The sequence below is a fragment of the Pongo abelii genome, chromosome 6 (assembly GCF_028885655.2).
Source record: "Pongo abelii isolate AG06213 chromosome 6, NHGRI_mPonAbe1-v2.0_pri, whole genome shotgun sequence".
NCBI lineage: Eukaryota > Metazoa > Chordata > Mammalia > Primates > Hominidae > Pongo > Pongo abelii.
The window spans coordinates 72,706,090-72,723,183 of record NC_071991.2 but is presented as its reverse complement, the minus strand read 5'-3'; the positions used below and the strand labels follow the sequence as shown (position 1 = coordinate 72,723,183).

Genomic DNA, 17,094 nt, shown 5'->3' with positions numbered 1-17,094 from the left:
GTCTGTAAGCCTTTTTGTATGACAACTATTAAAAGATAAACAACTGACATGAACTGACTGAGAATTGTAAGTATAAAATTCATGTTAATTTTTGAGGGTCATTTAGTTTTGTGACAGGGCATTCGGTAAAGTCTTCTGACTTCCCTGCAGACAACAGGCTGAGTATACATGGGAATGAATCTGGCTTTAGGGCCCAGTCATTTGAGATCTTTTATAGGCAGCCACAAGTAACTAAAACTGAAAACTAAATATGCTTATTTTTGAGAAATGGCTCAAGTTTCTAGGTTTTTTTAAAAAAGTTGTACTCATTAAGGAAGTCACTAGATAGCATTTCATTGGAAAAAAAATCAGTCCATGATGCTTATGTGGTAAATATAAGAAAATGCTATGTAAGGAAACCAACCTATTTGAAAACATGGTTATATTAGAAGAAAAATTTTATTTTCATTTCTATATCATACACATGGAAGAATTGCAAAAATACAAACATGAGTTGCTCCAATGTAATTTGATAGTTTGTATATTGGCATGTATGGACTAAATCAGGGTGAAACCAATGTTAACACAAAATTTAAGTGTATGTTAACTAAAGCAGGGGCCTCCAACCCAAACCACGCCACACAACAGGAGGTGAACGGAGGGCCAGAGAGCAAAGCTTCATCTGTATTTACAGCCACTCCCCATTGTTTACATTACCATCTGAGCTCTGCCTCCTGTCAGATCAGTGGTGGCATTAGAGTCTTATAGGAGCGTGAACCCTATTATGAACTGCACATGTGCTCCTTATGAGAATCAAATGCCTGATGATCTGTCACTGTCTCCCATCACCCCCAGATGGGACAGTCTGGTTGAAGGAAAACAAGCTCAAGGCTCCCACTGATTCTACATTATGGTGACTTGTATAATTATTTCATTATACATTGCAATGTAATAATAATAGAAATAAAGTGCACAGTAAGTGTAATGCACTTGAATCATTCTGAAACCATCTCCCCATCCTTCCTCAGTCTGTGGAAAAGTTGTCTCCCACGAGATCACTCCCTGGTGCCAAAAAGATTGGGGACTGCTGAACTAAAGGATGGTATTTCTAAGATATTTTGAATATTAGGTCATTTAATACTTTTCAATATGTAGGATATTTACTATGTTTTGAAACTATATGAATGTGGGAAAATGACTTAAGACTAATGTTTAGGTGTGACATTGTATGGCTTGACCCTCTAGGATAATTGCTTTTCTCTACAGATTAGAATTTTTGAATTATTTCAGTAATTAGGTTTTTGCTTTGGAAAGATCTTACGATAGAACTAGGAATTACTGCTTTAAGAGAACCTGTGTATGTACTGGTCGTTATCTATTAGGTCCTTAATACAATTTTAACTTGTACAGATTTATTCTAATTAACCCATAAGAGTCAACGTGTAAACTTGTTTTGATTAAATATACTAAATATTGTTGCTAAGTATAGTCAACCTAATCTGCTATGAAACATCAGAATTTATTTCTTCCATCCTACTGTATGTTTTTACTCATTAACCAACTTATTCTCATAACCCCCCTTACCTACCCACTCTTCCCAGTCTCTGATATTCATCATTCTATTCTCTATGTCCATGTGATCAAGTTTTTTAACTCCCACGTATGAGTGAGAACATGCAGTGTTTGCCTTTCTGTGCCCGGCTTATTTTGCTTAACATAATGACTTCTATCTCCATCCATGTTACTGCAAAAGACCAGGATTTCAGCCAGGTGCAGTGGCTCATGCCTGTAATCCCAGTACTTTGGGAGGCCGAGGCGGGTGGATCACCTGAAGTCAGGACAAAAATTAGCCGGGAGTGGTGGCGGGCGCCTGTAATCCCAGCTACTTCGGAGGCTGAGGCATGAGAATCACTTGAACCCGGGAGGCAGAGGTTGCAGTGAGCTGAGACCACGCCATTGCACTCCAGCCTGGGCAACAAGGCCAAAACTCCATCTCAAGAAAAAAAAAAAAAGACAGGATTTCATTCTTTATTTTATGGTTGACTGGTATTCTATTATGTGTATATATACTTTTTTTTAATCCAGTGTTCAATTGGTGGATACAGCTTGATTTTATATCTTTGCTAATTTTGGCGGGGGGGTTCTTGAGACAGGATCCTACTCTGTCACCCAGGCTGGATCATGATCCAGCAGTGGCAGGATCATGGCTCACTGCAGCCCCAAACTCCCCAGACTCAGGAGATCTTCCTACCTCAGCCTCCCAAGTAGCTGGGGTGACAAGCACATGCCACCATGCCTGGCTAATTTCTGTACTTTTTGAAGAGACAGGGTCTCACCATATTGCCCAGGATTGTCTCAAACTTCTTTTCCTTTGGAAAAATATTCCGCAGTGGGATTTCTGGATATTATGGTAGTTGTGTTTTTACTTTTTTGAGAAATCTCCATACTGTAGTGAGAATGTACTAATTTACATTCTCACCAACAGTGTATACATAGTTTCCTTTTTTCTATACTCTTGCCAGCATATGTCATTTTTTGTCCTGGACAATAGCCATTCTAACTGTGGTGGTTTTGATTTGCATTTCTATGTGATTAGTGATTTAGAGCAATTTTTCATATATCTGTTCGTCTTTTGTATGCCTTCTTTTGAGAACTGTTTATTCTTGTGCCTTGTCCATTTTTTAATAGGATTGTTTGGGGTTTTTGCTGTTGAGTTGTTTAAGTTCCTTGTATATGTTGGATATTAGCTCTCTGTTGGATGATTAGTTTGCACATATTCTCTTCTATTCTGTAGATTATCCCATCACTCTTGTTTATTTTGCTGTGCAGAGCCTTTTAGTTGAACAGAGTCCCATTTGTCTATTTTTGTTTTTGTTGGTTATGCTTTTGAGGTTTCAGCCATAAAATCTTTGCCTAAACCAATGTCCTGAGGAGCTTTCCCTGTGTTTTTTGTAGTAGTTTTATAATTCAGGTTTTATGTTAAAGTCTTTAATCCATCTGGAGTTGATTTTTGCATATGGTGAGAAATAGGGTTCCAGTTTCATTCTCCTGCCTGTGGTTATCCAGTTTTCCAACTATGTATTGAAGAGGGTTTTTGTTCCCCAATATAGGTTCTTGGTGGCTTTGAGGAAGATAAGTTAGCTGTAAATATGTGGATTTATTTCTGGATTCTCTATTCTGTACCTGTGGTATATGCATCAATTTTTATACCAATACCATGCTGTTTTGATTACTCTAGATTTGTAATATGTTTTGAAGATAGGTAGTGTGATGTTTACAACTTTGTCCTTTTTGCTCAGTATTACTTTGGCAATTTGGGATCTTTTATGGTTATAAAGGATTGTTTTTCTATTTCTGTGAAAAATGTCATTGGTATTATGATAGGGATTCCATTGACTTTGTAGATTGCTTTGGCTAGTGTGGTCATTTTAATGATATTGATTCTTCTAATCCATAAGCATGGGATATTTTTCCATTTGTGTCATCTACAATTTCTTTTGTCAGTGTTTTGTAGCTTTCCTTATAGAGATCTTTCACCACCTTAGCTCAATTTATTCTTAGGTATTTCTTTGTAGCTATAGAAAATAAAATTGCCTTCTTGATTGCTTTTTTGGCTATTTCATTATTGGTGTATAGAAACACTACTAATTTTGTATGTTTATTTTGTATCTTGCAACTGAATTTGTTTTTTTTGGGATTTTGTTTTTTGTTTTTGAGATGGAGTCTTGCTCTGTTGCCCAGGTTGGAGTGCAGTGTGGCATGATCTCGGCTCACTGCAAGCTCCGCTTCCCGGGTTCACACCATTCTCCTGCCTCAGCCTCCCGAGTAGCTGGGACTACAGGTGCCCACCACCACGCCCAGCTAATTTTTTTTTTTTTTTTGTATTTTTAGTAGAGACGGGATTTCACCATGTTAGCCAGGATGGTCTCGATCTCCTGACTTCGTGATCTGCCCTCCTCAGCCTCCCAAAGTGCTGGGATTACAGGCGTGAGCCACCACGCCTGGCCTGAATTTGTTTATTAGTTCTAAGAGTTTTTTTAATGGAGCCTTTTGGTTTTTTTAAATGTAAATATAAAATAGAATTTGACTTTCACTTTTCCAACTTAGATGTGCTTTATTTCTTTGTGATTTCTCTGGCTAAGACTTCCAGTATTTTGTTGAATCACAGTGGTGAAAGTGGGTATTTTTGCCTTGTTACACTTCTTAGAGAAAAGACTTTCAACTTTTCCCCATTTAGTATCATGTTAGCTGTGGGTTTGTCATATACAGCTTTTATTATATTGAGGTATGTTCCTTCAATGCTTAGCTTATTGAAAGTTTTTATCATAAAGTGGTGTTGAATTTTATCAAATTCTTTTTCTGCATCTGTTGAGATGATCAAATCAATTTTGTCCTTCATTCTGTTGATGTGATGTATTATGTTTATTGACTTCCACATGTTGAACCATCTTTTCAGCCCTGGTATAAATCACACCTTATCATGGTGCATATCTTTTTGATGTGCAGTTGGATTTGGTTTGCTAGCATTTTGTTGAAGATTTTTGCACCTCTGTTCATCAGGAATATTGGACTACTGTAGTTTTCTTATTTTCTTGTATCCTTTCCTGGCTTTTGTATCAGAGTAATGCTGATCTTGTAAAATGAGTTAGTTTTCTTCAATTTTTTGGAATAGTTTGAGGATGATTAGTATTAGTTCTTTACATGTTTAGTAGAGTTTAGCAGTGAATCCATCAGTCTTTGTATTTTCTTTGCTGAGAGGCTTCTTATTACGGATTCCATATCACTACTTATTAGTCTGTTCAGGTTTTCTATTCTTCCTGATTTAATTTTAGTGGGTTGTATGTCTCCAGGAATTTTTCCATTTCCTCTTGGTTTTTCACTTGATATGCATATAGTTGTTAATAATAGTCTCTGATGATCATTTGTATTTCTCTGGCATCAGTTGTAAGTCTCCTTTTTAATTTCTGATTTTGTTTCTTAGAGTCTTTTCTCTTTTTTTCTTGGTTGTTCTATCTAGTGGTTCATCAATTTTATCTATCTTTTCAAAAACTCAGCCTTGTATTTCATTGATTCTCTGTATTTCTTTTAGTTTTTATTCCATTTAGTTCTGCTCTTACCTTTTTTCTTTCTTTCTTTTTCTTTCTTTCTTTTGTCTTTCTGTCTCTCTGCCTTTCTTTCTTTCTTTCCTTCTTTCTTTTTTGTTGCTATTTTTGGGTTTGGTTTATTGTTGCTTTTCTAGTTCTTTCAGGTACAGCCTTAAGTTGTTTATTTAAAATCTTTGTTTTTTTGGTTGTTGTTGCTGCTGTTGTTGCTATTGTTTTTATGTAGCTGTTTGTGCTATAAAGTTCCAGCCAAGTACTGCTTTTGCTGTATCCCACAGCTTTTGGTATGTCGTATTTTCATTTTCATTTGTATCAAGAAATTTTTAAATTAAAAAAATTTTCTTCTTTGACTCATTTGTTGTTCAGTAAATTTTGTTTAGTTTCCATGTATTTGTATGGTTTTCAGAATTCCCCTGGTATTTATTTCTAGTTTTATTCCATTGTGGTTGAGAAAAAATATAACTTCAGTTTTAAAATTTGTTATGACATCTTTTGTGGTTTAACATATGGCCCATTTTGAAGACTGTTCCAAGTGCTGATAAGAAGAATGCCTATTCTGGGCTGGGTGCGGCAGCTCATGCCTGTAATCCCAGCACTTTGGGAGGCCGAGGCGGGTGGATCACGAGGTCAGGAGATTGAGACCATCCTGGCTAACATGGTGAAACCCTGTCTCTACTAAAAATACAAAAAATTAGCCGGGCATGGTGGCGGGTGCCTGTAATCCCAGCTACTCGGAAGGCTGAGGCAGGAGAATGGTGTGAACCCAGGAGGCGGAGCTTGCAGTGAGCTGAGATCACCCCACTGCTCTCTAGCCTGGGCGACAGAGTGAGACTCCGTCTCAAAAAAAAAAAAAAAGAAAAAAAAAGTAAAATGCCTATTCTGTAGTTGTTGGAGAAAATGTTCTGTAAATGCCTGTTAGGTTCATTTAAATTCAATGTTTCTTTACTGATTTTCTGTCCACATGATCTGTCTAATGCTCTGAGTGGGGTGTTCAAGTATCCCACTATTATTATATTGGAATCTATGTCTCTCTTTAGATCTAGTAATATTTGCTTTATAGATCTGGGTGCTCCAGTGTTGGGTGCATATATACCTAGAATTGTTATGTTCTCTTGCTGAACTGATTCCCCTTTACCATTATATAACAATATTCTTTATCTTTTTTTTTTTTTACTGTTTTTAACTTAGTCTGTTTTATCTGATATAAGTACAGCTACTCTTCTTTGCTTTTTTTTTTTTATGGAATATCTTTTCCCATACCTGTATTTTCCATGTATGTCTTTACAGATAAGTTGAGTTTCTTGTAAGCAGAATATAGTTGAATCATGTTTTTGTGTCTATTCAGCCAGTGTAAATCTTTTAAGTGGAGAGTTTAATTCATTTACTTTCAAGGTTATTATTGATTTTTGAAGTTTTCTTTCTGTCATATTGTTCATTGTTTTCTGGTTGTTTTATATATTCTTTACTTGTTCTTTTTTCTTTTATTATTTGCCCATAGGGTTTTGTAGTTTTCTGTTGTGGTACTATTTGACTCCTTTCTCTTCCTCGTTTGTGTGTTTGCTTTACCAGTGATTTTACACTTACATATGTTTTCATGATGATGACTGATCCTTTCCCTTTCAAGTTTAGGACTCCCTTGAGCATGTTTTGTAGAACCGGTCTAGTGATGATGAATTCCCTCAGAATTTGCTTCTCTGGGAAAGACTTTATTTATCCTGTATGAAGGATAATTTTCTTAGATATAGTATCCATAGGTGATAGGATTTTTTCTTTTAGCACTCTGAACATATCATCCCATTCTTTCCTTTTCTGTAAGGTTTCTGATGAGAAATCTGCTCTTAGTCTGATGAAGGTAACTTTATAGGTAACTAGAAGCTTTTCTCTTGTTGTTTTTGTAATTATTTGTCTTTAGACAGTTTAACTACAATGTGCTGTCTCCATTTGGGGATCACTGTGCCTTCGCTAACACTATGTCTTGATGTCAATATGGTTTGGCTGTGTCCCCACCCAAATCTCATCTTGAATTGTACTCCCATAATTCCCATGTGTTGTGTGAGGGACCCAGTGGGAGATAATTTGAATCACGGAGGCAGTTTCCCCCATACTGTTCTCATAATAGTGAATAAGTTTCACGAGATATGATGGTTTTATCAGGAGTTTCTGCTTTGGCATCTTCCTCATTTTCTCTTGCCATTGCCATGTAAAAAGTGCCTTTCACCTCCCACCATAATTCTGAGGCCTCCCCAGCCATGTGGAACTGTAAGTCCAATTAAACCTCATTTTCTTCCCAGTCTCAGATATGTCTTTATCAGCAGTGTGAAAATGGACTAATACACTAAATTGGTACCAGTAGAGTGGGGTGTTGCTGAAAAGATACCTGAAAATGTGGAAACAATTTTGGAATTGGGTAACAGGCAGAGGCTGGAACAGTTTGGAGGCCTTAGAAGAAGGCAGGAAAATGTGCAAAAGTTTGGAAATTCCTAGAGACTTGTTGAATGGCTTTGATCAAAAGCCTGATAGTGATATGGACAATAAGGTCCAGACTGAGGTGGTCTCAGATGGAGATGAGGAACTTGTTGGGAACTGGAGCAAAGGTGACTTTTGTTTTGTTTTAGCAAAGAGACTGGTGGCATTTTGCTCCTGCCCTAGAGATTTGTGGAATTTTGAACTTTAGAGAGAAGATTTAGGGTATCTGGCAGAAGAAATTTGTAAGCAGCGAAGCATGTAAGACGTGACTTGGATGCTGCTAAAGGCATTCAGTTTTATAAGGGAAGCAGAGCATAAAAGTTCAGAAAATTTGCAGCCTGACAAAGTGATAGAAAAGAATAACCTATTTTCTGAGGAGAAATTCAACCTGGCTGCAGAAATTTACATAAGTAACAGGGAGCCAAATGTTAATTCCCAAGAGAATGGGGAAAATGTCTCTAGGGCATGTCAGATGTCTTCACAGCAGACCCTCCCATCACAGGCCCAGAGGCCTAAGAGAAAATGGTTTTGTGGGCCAGGCCCAGGGTCTCTGTGCTACGTGCAGCCTAGGGACTTGGTGCCCTATGTCCCAGCTCCTCCAGCCCTGGCTGAAAGGGGCCAATGTAGAGCTTGGGCAATGGCTTCAGAGGGTGCAAGCCCCAAGCCTTGGCAGCTTTCATATGGTGTTGAACCTGCGAGTGCACAGAAGTCAAGAACTGGGGTTTAGGAACCTCCACCTAGATTTCAGAAGATGTGTGAAAATGCATGGATGCCCAAGCAGAAGTTTGCTGCAGGAGCGGGGCACTCATGGAGAACCTCTGCTAGGACAGTGCAGAAGGGTAATGTGCTGTGGGAGCCCCGACACAGAGTCCCCACTGGGGCATGGCCTACTAGAGCTGTGAGAAGAGTGATACCATCCTCCAGACCCCAGAATGGTAGATCTACTGACAGCTTGCACCATGTGCCTGGAAAAGCCACAGCCACTCAATGCCAGCCCATGAAAGCAGCTGGGAGGAAGGCTATACCCTGCAAAGCCACAGGGGAGGAGCTGCCCAAGACCATGGGAACCCACCTCTTGCATCAGTATGGCCTGGATGTGAGACCTAGAGTCAAAGGAGATCATTTAGGAGCTTTAAAATTTGACTGCCTAGATGGATTTCAGACTTGCATGGGCCCTGTAACCCCTTTGTTTTGGCCAATTTCTCCCATTTGGAACTGCCGTATTTACCCAATACCTGTACCCCCATTGTATCTAGGAAGCAACTAGCTTGCTTTTGATTTTACAGGCTCATAGGCAGAAGGGAGTTGCCTTGTCTCAGATGAGACTTTGGACTGTGGACTTTTGGGTTTAATGCTGAAATGAGTTAAGACTTTGGGAGATTGTTGGGAAGGCATGATTGGTTTTGAAATGTGAGGACATGAGATTTGGAGGGGCCAGGGGTGGAATGACATAGTTTAACTGTGTCCCCACCCAAATCTCATCTTGAATTGTACTCCCATAATTCCCATGTGTTGGGGGAGGGACCTGGTGGAAGATAATTTGAATCACGGGTGCAGTTTCCCCGATACTGTTTTCGTGGTAGTGAATAAGTCTCACAAGCTCTGGTGGTTTTATCAGGGGTGTCTGCTTTTGCATCTTTCTCATTCTCTCTTGCCACCACCATGTAAGAAGTGCCTTTCACCTCCCACCATGATTCTGAGGCCTCCCCAGCCATGAGGAACTGTAAGTCCAATTAAACCTCTTTTTCTTCTCAGTCTCAAGTATGTCTTTATCAGCAGCATGAAAACAGATTAATATGATGTCTAAATCTCTTGCTAGACTTTGGAACTTTTCAGCTATTATTTTGCTAAATAGGTTTTTGAACACTTTTGTCCTCTCCTCACCTTCTGAGATACCAAAAATTCATATGTCATTTGCTTTATAGTGTCCCATATGTTATGAAGGCTTCATTCATTCTTTTTTATTCTTTGTTTTATCATTTTTGTCTGACTGGGTTATTTCAAAAGACCTGTCTTCAAGTTCTGAGATTCTTTCTTCTGCTTAATCTATTGTTGGAGCTTTCAAATATATTTTGTAGTTCATTAAATGAACTCTTCAGTTCTAGAATTTCCATTTGGTCTTTTTTATAATATTTGTCTCTTTGGTAAATTTCTCATTCATATCCTGAATTATTTTTTCTGATTTCTTTGTATTGTTTTTCAACATTCTCCTGTATCTTGCTGACCTCCTTTAAAATCAGTATTTTGAATTCTTTTTCTGGGATTTTGTGAAATTTCTTTGATTGGGATCTGTTGCTGGAGAATTATTTTATTCCTTTGGAGGCGTCATATTTCTTGCTCTTTCATGTTTTCTGTGTCCCTACATATCTATGCATCTATGTCTTCTTTGAATTTTTTGAATTTTCTTTTGAGTTTAGGGCTTTTTCCTAAAAATTTATCTGTGATGTTTGTTGGGGCCATTTGGCTTTGATTCTGAATGTGTGCAGTAGTGTAGTCTCTATATGATTTCTTTGCCTACAAACAATGTTAGTGGTATCTGTGATTTCCTCAGTGGCTTAGGGTCATTAGTGGAGGCTGTGGTGGAGATTTTCTGGGAAAAGGGATTGCAGGTAGGTCAGTCTTCAGGCCCAAGTGGTTGCAGCAGTAGGCTGAGTATACCTGTCCTACCTGTCCTTTAGCATCCTGGGTGGTGTATGCTGGCACTGGTGTTAGTTGTCCAGTTGGGCCAATTATCAGGCCTCCACCTGTCTTTCCCAGATGCTGGTAATGGCAGTGGTGAGCCAAGTGGGTGTACTGGTTTTCAGTAGGCCATGGCAGTAGCAGTGGCAAGATGACTGTCATTCCTGATCAGTGCTCACTGGTGTTGGCAATGGCTGTGATTGGCTGGGCAGACCCCTCCCCGAGCTCCTAGATGGCACATGTGAGTGTGTGTTTGTGCTGTTGGCAGCAAGGTGAGTGGGCCCATCTTCAGGTTCCTAGGGGGATAAAATAGATGGTATAGGTGGTGGAATAGATAGAATAATCACCAAGTCCTTGGGTGGTGTGCTCAGGCTTGGAGGTGTGGTGCCAATTTGGGAGTGTCTGTCCTCAGGCCCCTGATGGTGTGCAGGGGGATAGGCTGTAGTAGGCAGGCTGAGACAGTCTGTGATGGTTGGTGTGGATACCTGACCTTAAGGCTTGTGCTAGAAAGCATAGTGGCCCTGCTGTTTGTATGGGTAGGTTGCTATCAGCAGTCTCCTACAAGCAGCTCTCAGGCTCTGGGAAGTGAACATTTAATCTCTGGCAGCAGCAGTGACTGCAGTGGTGAGTGTGAGGAGCCCGATTTGAGGATGTGCACTAGAGTACAGAACCTGTGCTGTTGGTATGGGTAGGACTGGCACAGGGAGTCTCCAGTTCTAGGTTGCACTTGTTTCAGCTCCCTGCTGCAGTAGTGGCTTCAGCACTCTGCAGAGGATAGAGATGAGGATTCTACCCTCTATTGGTAGCCAGAGCACATGACCATATGGCCAGGGGGGCAGGGTCACCACCCACAACCCAAACATGCAGCTCTCAGACTTATTTGCTCTTGGAGGCAGCAGCTGCAACAGCACCATGCAGTAGTGAGAAAGAACCCCACCCTCTGCGAGTGAGCTTTAACACAGGCCACACTGCTAATGGGGACATGGTTGCAACTCACAGCCCCAGACAAGCAGCCCTCTCTTGCCCATCCAGCCCCCGGTGGCAGCAAGAGCAGCTGCAGCTGCAGTGAAATGCAGAGAAGGATAGAGATCCCATTCTCTATACATAAATCCTAGCACAGAGCCCTCTCTGCCAGCAGGGTTGTGGTCACTCCTTCCAGCTCCAGTCAGACAGCTCTCAGGCCCGCTTGCCTTGGCTCCCAGTGGCAACAACTGCTATGGCACTTTGCACATGTAGAGGGAAAGATCCCACTCTCTCACTGTGAACCCAAGTACAAAAGTACAATATGTGACACAGCTAGAGGTGGAGTCACTTATCAAAGCCCCAGATAGAAAGCTCACCAGCTCTGGAAAGCATGTAATTTGGTTTCCTTTGTGCCCAGTGGCCGCCTCCTTGGTGTGCTGCACCATTTTTTCCCCCAGGGAATAGTACTCTATTGGACTAAAGTACTGGGGACCCCAAGCATCTTTGGGCTCACCCAGTGCTGTGCCTCTGTAGCCCTCTGGGTGGACACCAGGGGATATAAACAGAGGTTCCCAGGATGTCGAGATGTGAGAGCTGTTGTTCCCAGAGCAGGATGCAGAACGGTGATGGCTAGGCTCTCACAATGGTGCCATGCTGTAGCCACTTAGATCTCAGGAGTGTGTGTGACCCAGTGCATTTTCTATCTGGTACAATGCCCTCATTGGGTCTCCAGATGAACACCCACACTAGTCTTAGGGTTAATATGGGTAGAGGAGCTCTCCAATGGTTGGGATTGCAGCAGTCCACAGTGAGGATGTAAGCCAATGAGGGTCTCCCACTTACCCTTTCTCTGCAAAAAGGAGCCCCTATGGGCTCCCAGCCAATCTTGGCCAAGCTAGCCACTTGCTTTCTTCCCCTTCTGTGTCTCAGATATTTCTCTGTTGAACTCCAGTGTTCTCTACTAGATGTTTTATCTGAAATGTGACTATCTATTTGGTTAAGTTTTGTTTCTTCTGTCTGGAGAAGGCAAGTGCCCGATGCTTCTAGTCAGGATCTTGAAGCTGTCTCTACATTCAAGATATTTCTAATTTATTGATGCAGATATTTATTGCTGTAAACTTCCTTCTTAGAACTGCTTTTGTTGTATCCCATAAGTTTTGGTGTGTTGTATTTCCATTTTCATTTGTTTCAAGAAATTTTTAAATTTTTTCTTTGCCTCATTTGTTATTCAAGAGCATGTTGCTTAATTTCCATGTATTTGTATAGTTTCCAAAGTTCTTTCTGTTATTGATTTCTAGTTTTATTCCACTGTAGTCAGAAAAGATACTTTCTAGGTCTTTAATCCTTTTTAATTTGTTTAGACTTGCTTTGTGGCCTAACTTATGATCTATCCTGGAGACAGTTACATTTGTGAAAGAGAAGAACATATATTGTTAGTTACTGGGTGGAATGTTCTGTAAAAGTCTGTTAGGTTTATTTGCTCTAGAATGCAGTTTAACTTTGATACTTCTTCATTGCTTTTGTCTAGAAGTTCTGTTTATTTCTAAAAGTGGAGTTTTGAGGTCCCTTACTATTATTGAATTGCTGTCTATCTCTCCCTTTAGATCAAATAATATTTGTTTTATATATTTGGGTGCTCCAGTGCTGGATGCACATATATTTGCTATTGTTATATCTTCTTCCTTAATATACTTCTTAATCATTATGTAATGGCCTTCTTTGTCTCTTTTTACATTTTTTTATTTGAAGTCTATTTTATCTGAAATAAGTATAGTTACTTCTGTTTAGCTTTGGTTTCCATCTGTATGGAACATCATTTTCCATCCCTTCATTTTCAGTCTATGTGTGTCTTTACAGGTGAAGTGAGGTTCTTGTAGGCAGCAAATAATTGAGTCCTTTTTTAATCCATTCAGTCAGTCTATGTTTTTTAATTGGGGAAATTAACTTGTTTACCCTGAAAGTTATTGTTGACACTTGAAGACATACTCTCTGACTTTGTTAATTTTTTTCTGGTTGTTTTGTATATATTATTTTTTCTTTCTTCCCTTCTCATTGTTTATCTTTGTGGCTTGGTTGTTTTCTGCAGTGATAAACTTTGATTCCTTTCTCTTTTTCATTTGTGTTTCTAATGTCATTTTTTTCTTTCTGATTAGTATGGGGCTTACATTTTATTGAAATCTACCCATTATGTGACCTTCTTTCATAAACTGTTTCTTCTCCTTTATTCCTTATTTTGGTTAATAAACTGCAATATATTTGAAACAAAGCTCAAGATATTAGATTTGCTAAGTAGCTCATAAGAACAACCTCCCTTTCTCATTTTCTTTTTTTTTTATGAATTCAAATTTATTTATTTATTTATTTTTTGGTTTACATAATAACAATATACGTCTACTTAAGAATTTTAAATGCAGATTTTGCTTTCTGTATTATAAGCACATTTTGAGCAAGAAATAATCATTTTTAAGCTATGGGGAACAATACATAGATGCTTGAAGTGACTCTGCATTCTTTTGTGTCCCAAATCCCTCACTTTCATCTTAGTTTCCCTTCCTTTTGTTTCATTCCTTCACAGGAGTTCCTGCCATAGAGCTTAACAGCCAGTAAATTCTTCCTGATTAGTTTCAAAGACAGAAGTCTCTTGATAGGCAGTGAGTGGATCAGGTTCTCACCTAATCTCCAGAGAGACAACATGTAAGGGGAAGAAAGGGTTTGACACTTTATCCATTATGTGCCTCTCTGCTTTGCCAGACTAACCCAAGTCTTTTCGTTGAATTGCATGTCTGCAAACATTAGGCAATTCATTCCTTGGCACAGCCCTTTGTACCTCTGCAGTGGAAGTTGTTACCCCATCTTCTAATTTAGTTGTTTCTATGGGTAATATTAGTATATGAGTTATACTATAGTTTATATGTGTTATCTGCATTTTTGTATGTGTTCCCATTACTAGATTCTAAGATTCTTGAGGTCAGGGATTGAGTCATGGCAAAAACACCATACTCAAGGGCTGGCCCATGATGGTTAAGAACTTGAGGTGGGTTGGTTCTGGGTACACTTCTCTGCTCCTCCACTGACTACTTGCTGTGGTCCTAGACAAGTTACTTTTTTTTTTTTTTCTTTTATTATTATTATTATTATTATCATTATTATACTTTAGGTTTTATGGTACATGTGCGCAATGTGCAGGTAAGTTACATATGTATACATGTGCCATGCTGGTGCGCTGCACCCACCAACTTGTCATCTAGCATTAGGTATATCTCCCAATGCTATCCCTCCCCCCTCCCCCAACCCCACAACAGTCCCCGAAGTGTGATGTTCCCCTTCCTGTGTCCATGTGTTCTCATTGTTCAATTCCCACCTATGAGTGAGAATATGCGGTGTTTGGTTTTTTGTTCTTGCGATAGTTTACTGAGAATGATGATTTCCAGTTTCATCCATGTCCCTACAAAGGACGTGAACTCATCATTTTTTATGGCTGCATAGTATTCCATGGTGTATATGTGCCACATTTTCTTAATCCAGTCTATCATTGTTGGACATTTGGGTTGGTTCCAAGTCTTTGCTATTGTGAATAATGCTGCAATAAACATACGTGTGCATGTGTCTTTATAGCAGCATGATTTATAGTCCTTTGGGTATATACCCAGTAATGGGATGGCTGGGTCAAATGGAATTTCTAGTTCTAGATCCCTGAGGAATCGCCACACTGACTTCCACAAGGGTTGAACTAGTTTACAGTCCCACCAACAGTGTAAAAGTGTTCCTATTTCTCCACATCCTCTCCAGCACCTGTTGTTTCCTGACTTTTTAATGATTGCCATTCTAACTGGTGTGAGATGGTATCTCATTGTGGTTTTGATTTGCATTTCTCTGATGGCCAGTGATGGTGAGCATTTTTTCATGTGTTTTTTGGCTGCATAAATGTCTTCTTTTGAGAAGTGTCTGTTCATGTCCTTCGCCCACTTTTTGATGGGGTTGTTTGTTTTTTTCTTGTAAATTTGTTTGAGTTCATTGTAGATTCTGGATATTAGCCCTTTGTCAGATGAGTAGGTTGTGAAAATTTTCTCCCATTTTGTAGGTTGCCTGTTCACTCTGATGGTAGTTTCCTTTGCTGTGCAGAAGCTCTTTAGTTTAATTAGATCCCATTTGTCAATTTTGGCTTTTGTTGCCATTGCTTTTGGTGTTTTAGACATGAAGTCCTTGCCCATGCCTATGTCCTGAATGGTAATGCCTAGGTTTTCTTCTAGGGTTTTTATGGTTTTAGGTCTAATATTTAAGTCTTTGATCCATCTTGAATTGATTTTTGTATAAGGTGTAAGGAAAGGATCCAGTTTCAGCTTTCTACATATGGCTAGCCAGTTTTCCCAGCATCATTTATTAAATAGGGAATCCTTTCCCCATTTCTTGTTTTTGTCAGGTTTGTCAAAGATCAGATACTTGTAGATATGTGGCATTATTTCTGACGGCTCTGTTCTGTTCCATTGATCTATATCTCTGTTTTGGTACCAGTACCATGCTGTTTTGGTTACTGTAGCCTTGTAGTATAGTTTGAAGTCAGGTAGTGTGATGCCTCCAGCTTTGTTCTTTTGGCTTAGGATTGACTTGGCAATGCGGGCTCTTTTTTGGTTCCATATGAACTTTAAAGTAGTTTTTTCCAATTCTGTGAAGAAAGTCATTGGTAGCTTGATGGGGATGGCATTGAATCTGTAAATTACCTTGGGAAGGATGGCCATTTTCATGATATTGATTCTTCCTACCCATGAGCATGGAATGTTCTTCCATTTGTTTGTATCCTCTTTTATTTCCTTGAGCAGTGGTTTGTAGTTCTCCTTGAAGAGGTCTTTCACATCCCTTGTAAGTTGGATTCCTAGGTATTTTATTCTCTTTGAAGCAATTGTGAATGGGAGTTCACTCATAATTTGGCTCTCTGTTTGTCTGTTATTGATGTATAAGAATGCTTGTGATTTTTGCACATTGATTTTGTATCCTGAGACTTTGCTGAAGTTGCTTATCAGCTTAAGGAGATTTTGGGCTGAGACAATGGGGTTTTCTAGATATACTATCATGTCATCTGCAAACAAGGACAATTTGACTTCCTCTTTTCCTAATTGAATACCCTTTATTTCCTTCTCCTGCCTAATTGCCCTGGCCAGAACTTCCAACACTATGTTGAATAGGAGTGGTGAGAGAGGGCATCCCTGTCTTGTGCCAGTTTTCAAAGGGAATGCTTCCAGTTTTTGCCCATTCAGTACGATATTGGCTGTGGGTTTGTCATAAATAGCTCTTATTATTTTGAGATACGTCCCATCAATTCCTAATTTATTGAGGGTTTTTAGCATGAAGGGTTGTTGAATTTTGTCAAAGGCCTTTTCTGCATCTATTGAGATAATCATGTGGTTTTTGTCTTTGGTTCTGTTTATATGCTGGATTACATTTATTGATTTGCGTATATTGAACCAGCCTTGCATCCCAGGGATGAAGCCTCCTTGATCATGGTGGATAAGCTTTTTGATGTGCTGCTGGATTCTGTTTGCCAGTATCTTATTGAGGATTTTTGCATCAATGTTCATCAAGGATATTGGTCTAAAATTCTCTTTTTTTGTTGTGTCTCTGCCAGGCTTTGGTATCAGGATGATGCTGGCCTCATAAAATGAGTTAGGGAGGATTCCCTCTTTTTCTATTGATTGGAATAGTTTCAGAAGGAATGGTACCAGCTCCTCCTTGTACCTCTGGTAGAATTCGGCTGTGAACCCATCTGGTCCTGGACTGTTTTTGGTTGGTAAGCTATTGATTATTGCCACAATTTCAGCTCCTGTTATTGGTCTATTCAGAGATTCAACTTCTTCTTGGTTTAGTCTTGGGAGGGTGTATGTGTTGAGGAATTTATCCATTTCTTCTAGAT

General features: G+C 39.4%; 1 protein-coding gene across 6 annotated transcripts in view; it reads left to right on the top strand.

Moving 5' to 3' along the window:
• The window catches only part of C6H7orf78 (chromosome 6 C7orf78 homolog), a 46,833-nt gene that overhangs the window by 5,616 nt on the left and 24,123 nt on the right, over window positions 1–17,094 (top strand). The window lies entirely within an intron of this gene.